Below are 17,711 nucleotides of genomic sequence, written 5' to 3' on the forward strand. Positions count from 1 at the left end.
AAACCAGAAAATTGCTTTAACCCAAGAAACTCACACTCCCAAACTTTTCCATTGGTAATCTCAGATATAACATATAACTGTATGATAATGAATGTAGTATCTCATTGGCAAGGCTCTTGTCATTTTTGTTTGAGCACTGAGTTATCCTCATCAACAACCACAGACATAATCATAAATTATGTGACTGACGATTTATTATCTCATTCATAGATATTATTTAGTCATTCTCCATTATTCTGAATTGAGTCAGAGTAAACCTTTGTATTCTTAAATATCAGAACTTTGCAGTGTTCATCATGCCTTACATCTCTCTCTGAGGGTAGATCTCCAGTGCTAAAATTCTCATGTTCACATTGCCTTTTTATCGCCATCTATAAAATTGGACGTATATTGCAATAATTTACAATCATATGGAATCACATGAGCCTCCCTGTACAGTATGGTTATCAATATGGTTAGAAGTTTTCACAATATACTAGAATTTCATTTTTCTTGACTATATTAACAGACTATGAGCATTTTTCTAGCAAAAGGAATACTTGTTCATTATTGCCTACCAAAGGGCTTATTGTAGTGTAGTCATTTACTCAAATATTTGTTATAATTTAACAAATCAACCAATGGATGAAAGTGTCAAAACGCCTACTTCCTATCTAAACTATTGATATCTCCTGCCTTGAAATTCTCATTCTTCTGCTCTGATATCTTATTTGAATAAGCTTCTCTGTCTGGGTTTTCTAGGACTCCTTGTTTTCCAGACCCATAGAAATCGCTATAACCTTTTAAATAATATCAGCACCCATTAAATGCCTTCCTCAACACACAGGACCTATCTTTTCTTTATAGGACTACCTCCTAGGATCTCCACTGTGGACATATTTAGGGCAAAATCCTATCTTTTATTCATTAAGATACAAGATGGAACCCTATGACTCCCATGGGTATCACATTTTTAACTTGAGATGTTTTCATATAGTTGAAATATAACAATGGTACTCAACAACATCATTTACTTAGTATATATCAGTGGCTCCTTGAGGCAGATTTTTAAGGTCATCGTAGCAGTTCACCTACTCTATCATTCATTGTATATAGTCCCCAGAAATACAATTCCACTTGTGCGGCCTTGGAAATATTAGCTAAACTCTCATGAGTCAGTTTCCTAATATAAAAATTAGGGAGAATAATAGGAATTTCATCATGTGGTAGCTGTAAATATTTACTTAGACAAGGTTTACAAAAGAATTACAAACATGCCTGTTACCTTCCAAGTGTCTAATTGTTAAAACTGTTACTGTTATCTTCAATAATGTCAATTTAATTAAATGTCCTATAGCACATGCAATTTTATCCAAAGTAATTTGGCTTTATGCATCACAACAGTGTCTGCAGGATAAGTGTCCTTCTACAGTGCATTGTGTGGTACTCCCTCATCTGTAACTTAGGGATTACAATAATGTTTACTTGATTTATTGCTGTAATAATTTAGACTTCTTATTTGAATATCCCCACTGTGAAACATTTTAATGAACTTACATGTTTTGATTTTCCACATTCTGTCAAACATATCTATGTCTATGCAAGGACTGCAAAAATTATATTTTCATTTGTCTTCGAAGCTAGGATTTTAAATGTAATTTTAGTTCTGCCAATCAGGAATATTCATAAAAGATACAAATTTTAAATTTATTGTAGTTAAGCATCTACACTGCTGATACAGATCATAGCAGAGTCAAATGACCCAATTTTGTAGCAATAGTTCTAGATTACAGAGGAGCAGACCCTGTGAAGACTCAATATTGTGAAAAAGTTTTGAGGTTTCCAGGCTAAAATCTGCCTACAGGTCTCTTCAATAATTCCTTAAGCCATATACTACTCTATTGTAAACAGATTCATTTTTAACGAGTTACAATAAATTCTGCGGTCTGCAACTAACTGCACTGGATGTATAGAGCGCAAGCATATCCAGGTAACATACCCTCAAAGCAGTAAGAATCTGAAATCAATTTATTAATCTGGTTGGGTCTGAAATCAGCAATGATTCTATCAAACAATGAAACACTGGTAGTCCACATTGACACATTAACAAGAGCTCACCTAGAAGTAAATGCCTACTAAAAGCAAGGATGAATAAAATTGGTAGGAGGATTGATGCAGGAGCTGGCTGCTTCCAAATTCATCAGACAGCTTAAAGAAAGGAAATGCAATGTTAATGTTTCAAGTATCTCATAACTGTAGAGATGACACAGCTAATATTAAATCCTACAGATTCCCTTAATTATCAAGTTGATTTAATTCACAGCCTCTCCACATGTCTTATGTGTATGCTAGGGCACTGATTGGGAAAAATCAATCAATTGGGAGCTGATCACTGGAATGAAGGCATCTCTGAGGATTCAGATAACTCTCCATTCCTGAATGTGAAAGTACCACCAAGACTCCCTTGTCAACAGAAGGAACCACCTTCCTCGACTTCACGAAGGTGACCATGCATCACTTAGAACCTCTATGATTACCTCACCGGAAGGAGTTAGCTTCAAATTTTTTCTATGTGTACATTCACCACTCCTAGACCATTTTCTGGCCTATAATATGTATCAGAATCTAGTATTACCCAGGAGATGGTAAGCAGGTACAAACCCAAAAGGAAAAGGCATATTACATATTGAAAATTTTTACCTGTTTTGGACAGCTTATTTTAAGATAAACTTGGGAACTTATGTTTGGATGGATTTTCTTGGCACATATCCAAGAAAGAAGAGACATAAGACTGCATTGTGCTGAACTTTGAAATGAGTGCATCCATCAGAAATTCTGGGTTTGCTACGCCACCTTAGATAGATAGGAAAGTTCCACTAGATTCTCATGTGACTACTGAATTCATGGTTCAAAGTTAACCTGTAACAAAAAACTGAAATGCCATACATTCCTTAATATGAAGTTTACAATCAATAGACTGATGATGCAGATAGTTTGGAAAGCATTCATCATGCTCAAGCTACTCATTAGCCTCTAAACTCTATTCCCTAAGACACCAAGAGTTGAAACAAATACAATGACCTTTTCCTTTTTTAAAAACAAGGAACAGGGGCGCCTGGGTGGTGCAGTCGGTCAAGCGTCCGATTCCAACCAGGTCACGATCTCGCGGTCCGTGAGTTTGAGCCCCGCGTCAGGCTCTGGGCTGATGGCTCAGAGACTGGAGCCTGTTTCCGATTCTGTGTCTCCCTCTCTCTCTGCCCCTCTCCCGTTCATGCTGTGTCTCTCTCTGTCCCAAAAATAAATAAACGTTGAAAAAAAAAAATTTTTTTAAACAAGGAACAGAGGAAGAGGGGTTAATGATTAAAGTGGGAGATGTTGTTATTAAAGCATCCCTTAAATATCGCCACTAATGTCTCCTTTCAGTCTTCAAATGATGAGAGCAAGTTATTACACAATATTGAAGCATGTGTAGAGTGGCAAAGAAAATGACCATCCACCAAAATTTGCTTTGTTTTAGGAGATTCAACATAGAAGTCTAGGACAGAATTAAAATGGCCAGCCCACTGAGGTGATTCTTACTCATTAACAACAGCAGCAGCAACCACAATAATCATAATGTTTTATTATGGAAGCCTGACTTGAATCATCATGAGGAATCACAAACTTTCATCCAAGGCAGATTCAAATCAGTTTCTAGAAAAACGCCATCCTCTGTGAAGCAGAAAGTATTCTGTTACACTTTAAGAGTGACTCTACATTCCAATTGGTTAACATATAGTCTAATATTACCATCAGGAGTAGAATTTAGTGATTCATCACATGTTAACGAACTGGAATTTAAAAACTTAAAACTACAAAAAAAAAAAAAGAATATATGCATCTTTAGAAACAGAAATTAGACAGTGATCACCTATGGCTGACTGGACTGAGAAGAATGGAGATGACTGATAATGGGTATGGAGTTTCTTTATAGGTATACAAATTCTCTAAAATTGATTGTGGTAATCGTTCTACAACTCTCTGAATGTACTAACAAATACTTCAAATGAGTGAATTGTAGGGGCACCCGGGTTCCTCAGTCGGTTGAGCATCCGACTTCGGCTCAGGTCATGATCTCGCGGCTCGTGAATTCGAGCCCCGCATCAGGCCTGGAGCCTGCTTCGAATTCTGTGTCTCCCTCTCTCTCTGCTCCTCCCCCTCTCATGCCCTGTCTCTCTTTCTCTCTCCTTCAAAAATACATAAAAAAAACATTTAAAAATTTTTTAAATGAGTGAGTTGTATGATGCATGATTTATTTTTAAAAATTAACAAGTACATCACAAGAAAAACAAACAAACAAAAAGAATGACCCTACAGGTTTATGACATGCATACAGTGAATTTCATGGTTAATTTAAAGTGGCTAGTTACTAGAGGAAGAAAAACTGAGCCTGCTTCACAGATAGTTCTACCTCATATAATATAATTGCTACAGATAATCTGCTGGGTCAATGAATCCCATTTAGGAATGGCCCTAAACCACAGTTAGGTACAATGTTTTTCCAGTGGGAAAATTCAAGGGGTATATCTTGTCCTTGTTTCTAAGAAGTTTACAGCTAGTTAGATGTAAGATGTTACACTGTTTCATGAACATTAGTCAATGATGTGTTGGACAGCAAGGGGCTTAGAAATATCAGAGTATCAATAACAAAGAGAATTAGGAAAGTGGTACTTGAATGAGCCTCTCATAGTGGAACCAGAATATGGTTTGTGGCCCATGTGACTTTCCAACAAATACTCATCTGAAAAGAGATTTATAGTAATCAAGAGGATAAGATGCCCCATTTTATGAAAGCTATGCAGTTTTCCTTAACCATTTACTTCAATATTTGATTAGTAGGCTCATGGATCAGAATATTTAGGGGAGGCTGGGTGGCTCAGTCTGTTAAGCATCTGACTTCAGCTCAGATCATGATCTCGTGGTTGGTAGGTTCAAGCCACGTGTAGGGCTCTGCCCAGAGCCTGCCTTAGATTCTGTGTCTCCCTCTCTCTCTGCCCCTCCCCAACTCGGCTTGCTCTCTGTTGCTCTCTCTCTCTCTCTCTCTCTCTGTCTCTCAAAAATAAACAAACATTAAAAAAATGTTTTTATTGTATTTTTACTGTATTTATTTTTGACAGAGAGAGCAAGCAGGGGAGGGGCAAAAACAGAAGACGACACAGAATCTGAAGCAAACTCCAGGCTCTGAGCTGTCAGCATAGAGCTCAACACAGGCCTCAAACTCATGAACTGCGGGATCATGACCTGAACAGAAGTTGGACACTTAACCCACCAGGCACCTCACATTAAAAAAATTATTTAAGATTATTTAGGTGTTTGTGTCCCAAGTGACTTATTAACAAATACTCATCTGAAACGAGGATAACATGACCCATTTTGTGAAAGCTATTCAGTTTTCTGAAACCATTTACTTCAACATTTGATTAGCAGGCTCATGGAAAATATGGCTGTGGGGCAGTGATTACATTTATGTGTACGTTACCTGGATGTCAAACCTGTTAGTACTTGACACCAATGTTGAGCTTTTGATATTGCTCAAATGCTAGAGGCAATAATCAACTACCTTACAGAAAACTAGTAAGTTTAGACTCCTTTCTTCATGGAGGGGACTACAATGTGCCCTTCAGAAGAGATATTTATTCTAAATATACATTTGTTTTTGCTTTGCACAGGATTCCTTCCAGCAATACAATCTGTAGGTACCTATTTGTTTTATCGAGTCATGATGACCTAAAAAAAATTTATTCTGAAAATGGAACTCATTTGACAGTAAAAGAAGTGAGACAACACATTGATTTGTCTTACTATGTACTATGTCATCCAGAAATAACAAACATAAAAGTAGCTATGATGATAAATTTGGGGAAATATAAGAAATATGAGTACTAATTTAATAATTGGGGCTTGTAGGAAAAGTCTACATGCCAAATATCCCCAGGGATCTTATTACAATCACTTATTAGAATCACTGTTTAACTGCTATATGAGAATGGAACATACATGAGAGACAGATCAAGTATACCTTTATGCAAGAATATTTTGTTTCCTCAAAAATGAGGTTTAGGTCATCATGCCAATAACTAAGTAAGGTGCTGACAGGAAAAAAATATATATATATATATGTATGTATGTTATATATATATATATATATATATATATATGTACACACATATATACATATATATACATGTATATATATACATATGTATACATACATATTCATATATATATGTATATATGAATATGTAATAAAAGGATATGCATCAAGAATATATAAAAAAGAAGTCTCTAGATGCAACAATAAAACAAAGCTTAAACAATGGATAAATATCTAAATATAAGTGTTTTCAAAGATAATATACAAATGTCAAGTTAGCACAAAGATACTCAACACTTTGGTCATTAGGAAAATAAAAATTAAAACCCTAATGGGGTATTGCCATTTATCTATTACAATGAGTATTTTAGTCATTTAGCAAACTGTCTTTTTTTCAAAGACAATATCAAATGCTTGAGGCAAAACTACAGAACTTTCCAAACTGTGGATGGATTACAAAATGGTGCAGTCACTTTAGAAAGCAGTATAAGTTGCTGATAACATCCAACATACAATTAACAAAAAGCCCAGCAATCCCACTTCTAGTTATTTTACTCAAGTGTTTTGAAGTAATTTCACACAAAGCATCATTATTCATAGTCACCATAAATTGGAGACCACCCACATGTTCTTCAGTATGTAAATACATACACTAACTGTGATGTAGCCATCTAAGAGAATACTCCTTGGACTAGAAAGGAACCACATCCTGATTGAGCAATAAATATGGATGAAACATAACTTCAGTTTATGTGAAATAATCCTGATCCAGAGACTACATATTAGATAGTTCTATTTGTATGACATTCTGGAATGGCAAATCCGTGAGGACAGAAAGCAAATCCGTTGTTGTCAGGGTTGAGAGAGACAAAGGGTTGACTACAAAGGTGCATCATGAGGGGATTCGTGAGATAATGCACCAATCCCATGTGGTTCTATGGGGTGGACACATGACCCTATGCAATTTTAAACACCCATAGAACCTAAAACAGCCCTAAGTGTGTGCGTTTCCTAAATGCAAATTACAAATAATCATCTAGGATGTTGGTGGGACTCAAGAGGAGCACACACTGTGATATAACTCTCACAATCTTACAAAGAATAAACTCTAGACTAGAGGACTGAGTTGGAAGTATCAGGAACTTATGTTCATTTTATATAAATTTGTTCCTCATTACTCACAGAGTCCTTATTTACACATTTGTTTACTCTCTAGCATGTATTTATAAACCCTAAATCAATTCAAGGGACACTTTTTTGAACTAGTCCAGGACATGGGCAGAGCAACAAAGGTTTTGAGTTACCCATCACACCTGTTGCCAGCTAAGTTTAAACAAGGTGATGCTCTGCCTTCTTGTTTCAGTTCTTGTACCTTAGGCAGAGTCCTTTTCATGGCCAATATGATGCCATACTTTTCACAGCTTTCTGTTTTAATGATGGTTATTTCACTGCTTCTAATGGCCCCAAAGCACAGTACTATACCACTCAGTGTTGAGAGCAAGAAGGGTGTGATGTGACTTACAGAGAAAATACCTATTGGGTGAGTTTGGGCCAGGCGTGAGTTCTACGGTGTTTGGCTTGATGTTAATGAATCAACAACATACTACATTCAGAAAAAGAAAGAGGAAATTTCTTTCTCTGTATGTGAGGCCTCTCCTAAAAGTTCTAAAGTAAAAGCTTTACTGTGTTATGAAGCCATAAAGAAGATGGAAAGCAGATAAATTTGTAGATTCATAACATGAAAACAGATTTTTTTTTGGCGATAATGACAGGGGTGCCTAGGTGGCTCAGTCAGTTGAGCATCTGACTCTTGATTTCAGCTCAGGTCACGGATCTCGCAATTCGTGGGACTGAGCTCCGTGTCTGGCTCTATGCTAACAGCATGGAGCCTGCCTGGACTCTCTCTGCCACCTTCTCTTTCAAAAGAAATAAATAAACTTTTAAAAAGTCATAATGACAGCATTATTGTCAACTGGAATAAGCCAAAGATATTTATGGTCCTGTTACCCATGGTTAGGAAATGGGAAAATTCTCAAAGAGTGACAAAGTGTGAAAAAATATTAAACTTACAAGTGAGGCAAGTTAGCAGATCAAGAGGCTGTGAAAGTATTTATTAAATATATCCAAGATGTTATTGAGGGTTGGATTATGTAAAAGAGCAAGGTTTTAGTGCTGATGAGACTCGTCTGTTTTATAAGGACGTTGGAAAACTAAGCCATATAGCACAAACTACATATGTAATAACAAATAGTTTTTGTTGGTGGAGATGTCGTGACAGAGGCTTGAAGGAATTTAACTTCCTATTTCCCCTAGGAACAAAAATTCAATATTGCTAATTCATTGTTGTGGCAAATTTATGGACCATAAGCACCTGGAATAATGAGAATCCACACTCTCTACAAATGTACTTGTGTAGACACAGATATATGGATATAAACCTATGTAGATGTGCATACATAGATTAGTTCATACAAAGGTCTCCCATAACTGTCTACTGACAGACACTAGGAAAACCTCAAAAATTTTTTTTACAGATGGAATCAGGTTGAATGGACCCAGGAGCCAATTGAAAGGGTATCCAATAGCCAAAACTGGAAACTATGAAAAACAAAAGAAAGAATGTAGTATTGAATTACAACCTAAAGAATAAAAATCATATTCATTACTGCATACTGAAATAAATAAATGTATAATTAAATGGAAGTGGAAAGGGTTAATTTTTTCTTACACAAGAATGACAATTAGTAAACAGAAAAAAATAAAACAACATACAAAACCACTGTCTTAAAATTGTTAGATGAGGTAGTTAATTAGGTTCTAACAGGATGCCTGGAAACCAGCAAAGAGGAAGACATGGACAACTCTGAAGAAGTCAGAGGCCCGTCTTGGCAGCACTCCAATACAAAATCACAAGGAACCAGATCAAACCAGACAGGCCCAAGATGGTTGACATACCAGGCCAAAGTTTACAGTATTCCTTCATTATACCACATTGCCATACTAAAATCTTCTACCTAACGGTGCCATGAACAAATGAGGAAGAAAAAGCACATACAACCAACATTCCTGAAGAGACCACCCTGCCTCCAAGAAATCCTTGCCTCAAGTAATGAATATCCCAACCCCTTGTTAACAACTGTCAATAAAAGATAGAGACCCAAACCCAGGGATGTAGCTCTCCTTTGACCTCTCCTGCTTTCACATCTCAAGAGTGTACTATTTAAAAATTTTTTTTAATCTTTATTTATTTTTGAGAGAGAGAGACAGCATGTGAGCAGGGGAAGAGCAGAGAGAGAGGGGAGATACAGAATCCAAAGCAGGCTCCAGGCTCTGCGCTGTCAGCACAGAGCCCAATGCGGGGTTCGAACTCATGAACCGTGAGATCATGACCTGAGCCAAAGTCGAAGGCTTAACTGACTGAGCCACCTAGGTGCTCTGTCAAGAGTGTACTCTCACTTTAATAAACTTTCCTGCTTGTACTGCTAATGAGCTATGTTGTGTCTGTCCTTGAATTTTCTTTTTTTTTTAATTTTTTTAATGTTTATTCATTTTTGAGAGAGCGCGTGCACGTGCGCATGCACGCGAGCATGAGTTGGGGAGTGGGGGAGGGGCAGAGACAGAGAGGGAGACACCGAATGGGAAGCAGGCTCCAGGTTCTGAGCTATCAGCACCAAACCCGTTGGGGGGCTCGAACCCACAGACTGTGAGATCATGACCTGAGCCGAAGTTGGCCGCTTAACCAACTGAGCCATGCAGGCGCCCCTGTCCTTGAATTCTTTCTCATGATGAGACCAAGAGCTTCTGGTGGCATCTTTTGGATGGACTGGGTAAAGGCCTTAGGACCCAAGGTGTCCTCATTTCTCACCAGGAACAAAATCACAATAATAGTTCTGAAGCAAGATCACTGTCAAATGTTAAAATTAGGAAAATATTTTATAAGACATTTGATCTGATTGAGGAAAAGCCCTTAAGATGTGCTACAAAGCATGGCTTTGTTTATGACAGAAGATAAAATGAACTTTTTATGAACATTTTATGAGAGCCACACAAGCAGAAAGGAGTGTATTAATCATATGCCATATATAAATTTTGCTTGTTTTTTTTTTCAGTTTTCATTTGTTCCTTTATAATTTTACATATATTTATTATTTTCCATTTGTATTTCTTTTGTGTAAAGGAGTGTATTAATCATATGCCATATATAAATTTTGCTTGTTTTTTTTTTCAGTTTTCATTTGTTCCTTTATAATTTTACATATATTTATTATTTTCCATTTGTATTTCTTTTGTAAAATGAAGGCAAACACTAAATATTCCCTTTTTTTCTTTTTTTTTTTTTGGTCTGCATACTGGATAACCAACTGATGAATAGTAACTTTCAATCACTAGGGGAAAATACGGTCTCAGGTGTGAATTTCAAAGTCAACTAAAGCTAAAATACAAACATGCGGGTCCTATCACGAGTAAAGTGATATCACATACCAAAAGTTTAACAGTCTTCAATCTTTAATGGATTTATTTTTAACGAATAAAACATTAAGTTACTTGTTTATTTGGTTATTCTTAATTAACAGATTTATTATGTATATTCCATCAATCTTTATGCACGTTGCAATCTGTTACTATTGAAAAAGATCATTGTAGAGAGCAAATGGGGTCACTCATGTCAAGCAGTGACCCATGTCAAGCAATGACAAAGCATCCGAGGACACTGTAGCCGATACCAGACATCACTGACACCAGCACCGACTGACAACACCCAGAAACGAAAGCCAGCAGAACCAGAAGAGGCCTACAAAACCCCAAGACTGATTAAAGTCCTTTAAAAGGGCAAGACTTTTGCAGGGAACTGTCAGACTCTCCAGACGCTGACCCTCTTATGTCTGACCACACTGAAAATGCAACCGCCGTCAGAGTTTCTGCCAACTGAAACCTGAACATAATAGATATGCTCCACTGCTTGAATTGTGCCTAGAGCTGACCTGGCCCAGACCAAGGCCTCATCTCAACTGCACGTTCATGGACTGACTTTGCATTTTGGTTCCTCTATTTATTACCCCTTGTTGTATATACTGTTTGTTTTATGACTTTGTATTGTGCTTTGCTTTGGGTGACTTGTATGAAGCCAAGTTAAATGTGTACTGAAATGTCATTGAGTTTGGAATCCGAAACCTGCTTTAACCTTGCTGTATGATTGAATAAAGCTGGTATTATGGAAAACACAATCACGTAAACACCTTTATAGTGTGCTGGCATCATTGACATGAAAACAGATTCTGCTAAAAGTTTTGAAAGCACATAAATTGTTATGCTAACTGGAGATGTATTATTGTTTAAAAGTGTATTTCTTCTGGGAAAAAAGTGTATTTCTTTTGGAAACTGTACTTTGCATAGTGCCCTTCAGAAATCCATGCACACCTGGAACCTATACATAGGGCGTTATTTGGAAACAGGGTCTTTGCAGAGATAACTGACAGAGAGCAGACTATACCACCCCAAAACATGTCTCTCTTGTGTAGGATTATTTTGAGCTTTTTCTTTTTTAAGAAATAGCAAAAGTAAAGCTCTGAAAACTGAGAAGTCAATTTTTCTAAGACATCTACATTTATAAGGGAAATCTCTATTTGTAAGGGTGTCTCTGTACCTTTCTGTATCAGAAAGTGGGGGATGATCAAATCTCTGGAAATTCTTATCAAACGAGAAGGTGGCAATTCAAATCTACATAACAACCATACCCTCTATTATCCTGCTTTGCCTAGTCCCTCTCCACTCCAGAACATCATCTTCTGTCTTTAACTGAAGAAGTTAGTTAAAGTGGTGTCATTGGGCCATTCTAAAGAGTCATTTAGTTTTCCTGAATCTCTCCCATGTATTCAGGTGGTATACATGTTATTAAATTTGTTTGTTTTTCTTCTGTTAACCTGTCTTTTATTACAACATGGTCTCAGCCAAGAATCTAGAAGAGTAGAGGGAAAAGTATCTTTCCACCCCTACATAATCAAGTTAAGATGAGGTCATATACATTAAAGCAATTTTCCATGGATCTTAATGTAATAACAGTTTCCCAATAATATATAATTTGAAATAATATTTTGGCCTACATGTAAACATCATATAAATATTGCGACAATGTTTGTAATCAAACGAGCATATTTATGGCACATCCTTCAAGTTCTTGACTTTTATCATTAATAGATTACTATACTTTGAGCTTAAAATAGCCGGTCTCTTTGAACAGTGTCTTCCTACAGTGTGTGCATTCAGTACTACTTAGTCACATACCTTAAAAAACCTCACGTTTCCCAAAGAAACAGTAAAAATATTGTAAAATTTTTCTTCAGAATCTCTAGCAATAAGATTATAAATAACCCTAATTTCCATTTAATTTTAACTATTTATATGACTTATGGAACTCCAGAACTAAGTAGCAAAGGAGGACTTCAACTACTTCTACTTTAACTTCAAACTTTCTAACTGATGAAATTCTTCTTTCCAGCTTATCTCTTAACTCACACAAAGGCCCTGTGGGCGAAGCAGTCTTGAGGGGAACCAAAACTAACCCCTCAAGCAATAAGAACTGCCCTGAGCCAGCACTACTCTGCATGAATGGCCCCAAGACAATGATTGATTTCAATTGACTGCTTACCTGCACTTGCCCACATTTCCCTGGCATAAATCTAGAAGTATTTTTGGCACTTTGGAGACAGACTAGTGGATGCTAGTCCACTATCTTCCTGATGTTGGGCTCGGTGAAATAAATTTATTTCTTGTTTCACCACTACTCACTTGTTTGCTTTTGGATTTTGTCAGTGGTGAGTGGTCAAACTTGGTCTGTTTGGGAGCCCTGGAGCCAGTTGCCCATGTACCCTTGCACTCTGGCTGCACTAGAAACTAAAGAGAAGTCTCAAAGAACCAATATAAATGGAATATTATAGATGTCTTTTCAGATCAATGCAATGAACAACAAGATGATGTGTAGGGTGAAGTCTATTGCTTATACTTGACGTGAGAAAAAAAATCTAAGATTTCTGAGATAATATAGAATTCCCACCCATGCTGTAAGAAGTGAAAATTATGCACACATACAGAGACTTTGTCTCTGTATTTTCAAAACCTAAGCTTGAGACCAACACATAATAAACATCTATAAAGTTATTACTGAATGAATAAATGATAATGATTCTAATCATGGTCAGGTTTTCTATGTCATCATTCGGTCGAAAGATGTAAAACCTTAAAGACAAGCCTGACATCTCTTACAGTGTAGAATAATAAAGACTTCAGCTCCAGTCTAAAACATTGCAATTCTTTTTTTTTCAATATATGAAGTTTATTGTCAAATTGGTTTCCATACAACACCCAGTGCTCATCCCAAAAGGTGCCCTCCTCAATATCCATCACCCACCCTCCTTTCCCTCCCACCCCCCATCAACCCTCAGTTTGTTCTCAGTTTTTAAGAGTCTCTTATGCTTTGGCTCTCTCCCACTCTAACCGCCTTTTTTTTTTCCTTCCCCTCCCCCATGGGTTTCTGTTAAGTTTCTCAGGATCCACATAAGAGTGAAACCATATGGTATCTGTCTTTCTCTGTATGGCTTATTTCACTTAGCATCACACTCTCCAGTTCCATCCATGTTGCTACAAAGGGCCATATTTCATTCTTTCTCATTGCCACGTAGTACTCCATTGTGTATATAAACCACAATTTCTTTATCCATTCATCAGTTGATGGACATTTAGGCTCTTTCCATAATTTGGCTATTGTTGAGAGTGCTGCTATAAACATTGGGGTACAAGTGCCCCTGTGCATCAGTACTCCTGTATCCCTTGGGTAAATTCCTAGCAGTGCTATGGCTGGGTCATAGGGTAGGTCTATTTTTAATTATCTGAGGAACCTCCACACTGTTTTCCAGAGTGGCTGCACCAATTTGCATTCCCAGTAACAGTGCAAGAGGGTTCCAGTTTCTCCACATCCTCGCCAGCATCTATAGTCTCCTGATTTGTTCATTTTGGCCACTCTGACTGGCGTGAGGTGATATCTGAGTGTGGTTTTGATTTGCATTTCCCTGATGAGGGGCGACGTTCAGCATCTTTTCATATGCCTGTTGGCCATCCGGATGTTCTCTTTAGAGAGGTGTCTACTCATGTTTTCTGCCCATTTCTTCACTGGGTTATTTGTTTTTCGGATGTGGAGTTTGGTGAGCTCTTTACAGATTGTGGATACAAGCCTTTTGTCCAATATGTCATTTGCAAATATCTTTTCCCATTCCTAAAACATTGCAATTCTTAATAGTTTCGTCAGATTAGAGAAAAAAGTCACCCGTTCACAATTTAATCTGTTGCCATTATGAAACTGCTACTCTCTGTTACTTGATTATGTTTCTTCTCCTTGTGCAGTTATGGATTATTATAAACATTTCAGGCTATTATCACTGAAATATTCTATTCTAAATTTTATACTATTTGAACTATTGTTTAATGCTGGTGTCTTGAGGACACCAAACTCCATGGTACTTTTCATTTATTCATTCAACGAATCCCCCAACTCCATTGTGAAGACAGCAGATAAAATTATGACTAGCCTGAATAACATTCCCAAGATCATATCATATTGTCCACCAGTTTGTAAAGACATTACATGAGCCTTCATTTTAACATAACATTTCATTTCAAATGTTAAGATAATATTTCTTTTTTTTTTTATTTTTTTTTTCAATGTTTTTATTTATTTTTGGGACAGAGAGAGACCGAGCATGAATGGGGGAGGGGCAGAGAGAGAGGGAGACATAGAATCTGAAACAGGCTCCAGGCTCTGAGCTGTCTGCACAGAGCCTGATGCGGGGCTCGAACTCACGGACCGCGAGATCGTGACCTGGCTGAAGTCGGGCGCTTAACCGACTGCGCCACCCAGGCACCCCAAGATAATATTTCTTTAGGTAGCAATACACAAGTTATCTTGGGGCTTCAGATCCTTAGAGAAATGTGAGTTGATATATAGAAATTAGTTGATGTATGTCCTTTTTGTAAAAATTGTACAGTGGATCCCAGAATTATTCTTTATTATCAGTATTTTGTGTATTTGCTTACAAATAGAAGATGACATACAGGAAACAGTTTGCAAAGACCTTTGAAAAATACCAAAATACTTACATTTAAACAAATTAAAGAAGCTATTAGAAATGGCATTGTCTAGGGGCACCTGGGTGGCTCAGTTGGTTAAGCAACTGACTTTGGCTCAGGTCATGATCTCATGGTTCGTGGGTTCCAGCCCTGCGATGGGCTCTGTGCTGACAGCTCAAAGCCTGGAGCCTGCTTTGGAGTCTGTGTCTCCCTCTCTCTCTGCCCCTCCCCCACTTGTGCTCTGTCTCTCTCTCTCTCAAAAATAAATAAAATGCAAAAAAAAAAAAAAAATTTAAAGAAATGGCATTGTCCAAACCAGGCATATTTACCATACTTATCATAAACGTAAGTATGTCTTTAATATTTTCTCTCAGGAATACAATTTTACTTTAATAAGATAAATTTATGCTTTGTACAAGTAATGTCAATTATGCATAATGCTATATATGAATAAAATTAAACCACACAAATTAATAGGCAATATAAAATTGAAGAACATTTTTTAAAAAGTTATTTATTTATTTTGAGAGAGAGACAGGCAAACAGACCATGAGCAGGGGAGGGGCCTGACTCGGGGCTCCATCCCAGGAACTGTGAGATCATGATCTGAGCTGAACAAAGAGTCAGACACTCACCCAACTGAGCCACCTCCGTGCCCCTAAAAGGAAAACATTTTTAAAATGCTACAATTTGAGAGTTTTGTGTGACATTATATTGTGTTCATTATAACATAAATATTTTGTGACTGACAGGACTACATGATGTTTTGTGTTCTTATATAGAAATCTTTTAATAACTATTTTCATATAGTCTATATCAGACACCAAGTAATCATTTTTGTACAAGATTCAAAATAATTTATTTCATGTGTTAACACTAAACAGATATATTTTATGTTTTACTTTTGCACAATGTGAATTTTATATAGTGAAGGTTAGCATCTATTACACAAAGGCAGAAGCCAAAAACATATGTATCTGTGACCACAACGAGGATAGATGATGGAAAGTAGAAATAATTCCCTCCCAGCAATTTTGTAGGTAAAGCACTATAGTAATATCATTAACATATTAAATTAATTGGTAATCGTGAGTAAATATCGATCCTCTTAACAGCTCTGAAACCTCTGATGGATATAGAAAACAAAGGAGACATTACAGACTTAACCAAACTGTCTGGGCAGTTAAGCCTTTCTTTTTTTTTTTTTTTTTTTTTTTTTTTGAATGTTTGTTTATTTTTGAGAGAGAGACAGAGTGTGAGTGGGGGAGGGGCAGAGAGAGAGGGAGACACAGAATCTGAAGCAGGCTCCAGGCTCCAAGTTGTCAGCACAGAGCCCGATGCGGGGCTCGAACTCACAAACTGTGAGATCACGACCTGAGCCGAAGTCGGACACACAACCAACTGAGCCACCCAGGCACCCCCAGTTAAACTTTTCTTAAGATGATCTTAGAGGATAGCATCAGTCCCAGAATGGAAAGACCCCTTCCCTGAGGAGAAGCACAGGTCCCATCACACCAGGTCCCTGAAGTTTGGAGTTTTAAAAGGCAGCAGGCCCAGCTAGTGTAGAGCTCAAGGTGTACCGCATTGCTCCAGGCAGGCAAGTGACCCAGATACAGTGTGAATTCAGCGATCTAAAAAATGCCTGGGACGCCACAGAGGAAACAATTCACTCCTCTGAAACTGCAAGCAGTTTCACTGCTTAATAATTCACTCCCTGAGAGCAGCAAGCATGGACTCCCTTCACTAGGAACAAAGGAGCAGGCTGGTGCCAGTTCCCTCCCCCACCCCTCAGCAAAACCCAACTTCAGTAAACAGCACAGCACCAATACTGGCAACTCAACCTGCTTACACCAAGTCCCAAGTCACTGTGATCCACCAGGACCGCTTTTCTAGGCCCAGTCTGCCTTAGGACGAGCACAGCAGGCCCCTCCACAAGAAAACCAGCACAGGGGCGCCTGGGTGGCTCAGTCGGTTAAGCGTCTAACTTCGGCTCAGGTCATGATCTCACGGTTTGTGAGTTTGAGCCCCGCGTCGGGCTCTGTGCTGACAGCTCGGAGCCTGGAGCCTGCTTCGGATCCTGTGTCTCCCTCTCTCTCTGCCCCTCCCCAACTCATGCTCTGTCTCTCTCTGTCTCAGAAATAAATAAACATTAAAAAAAAAAAAAAAGAAAACCAGCACAAACCACCACATCGCCACATCTACTGACCACAGAGTTGTGCAAAGTTTCAGCTTTAGTGGAAATACTGTGAGGTCTCTTTTAGCAAGCAGATCAGAGCACACCTACTTAAAACTCACCACACTCTGGCCAAGGTCCAAATACTTCCCACTGCACGCAAGGAGAAACTCTGCAGAGAACTGACCTGAGGGATAGAGGAGCCATAACACAACAGCAGAGTGCACGAAGCATACACCAGAGACACTTCCTGAAGGATCAGGCCTGGGCAATATATGACATCTTCTTCATAAAACCATTCCTCTCAGG

Source organism: Felis catus, chromosome B4 (genome assembly GCF_018350175.1).
Source record: "Felis catus isolate Fca126 chromosome B4, F.catus_Fca126_mat1.0, whole genome shotgun sequence".
Taxonomy (NCBI): domain Eukaryota; kingdom Metazoa; phylum Chordata; class Mammalia; order Carnivora; family Felidae; genus Felis; species Felis catus.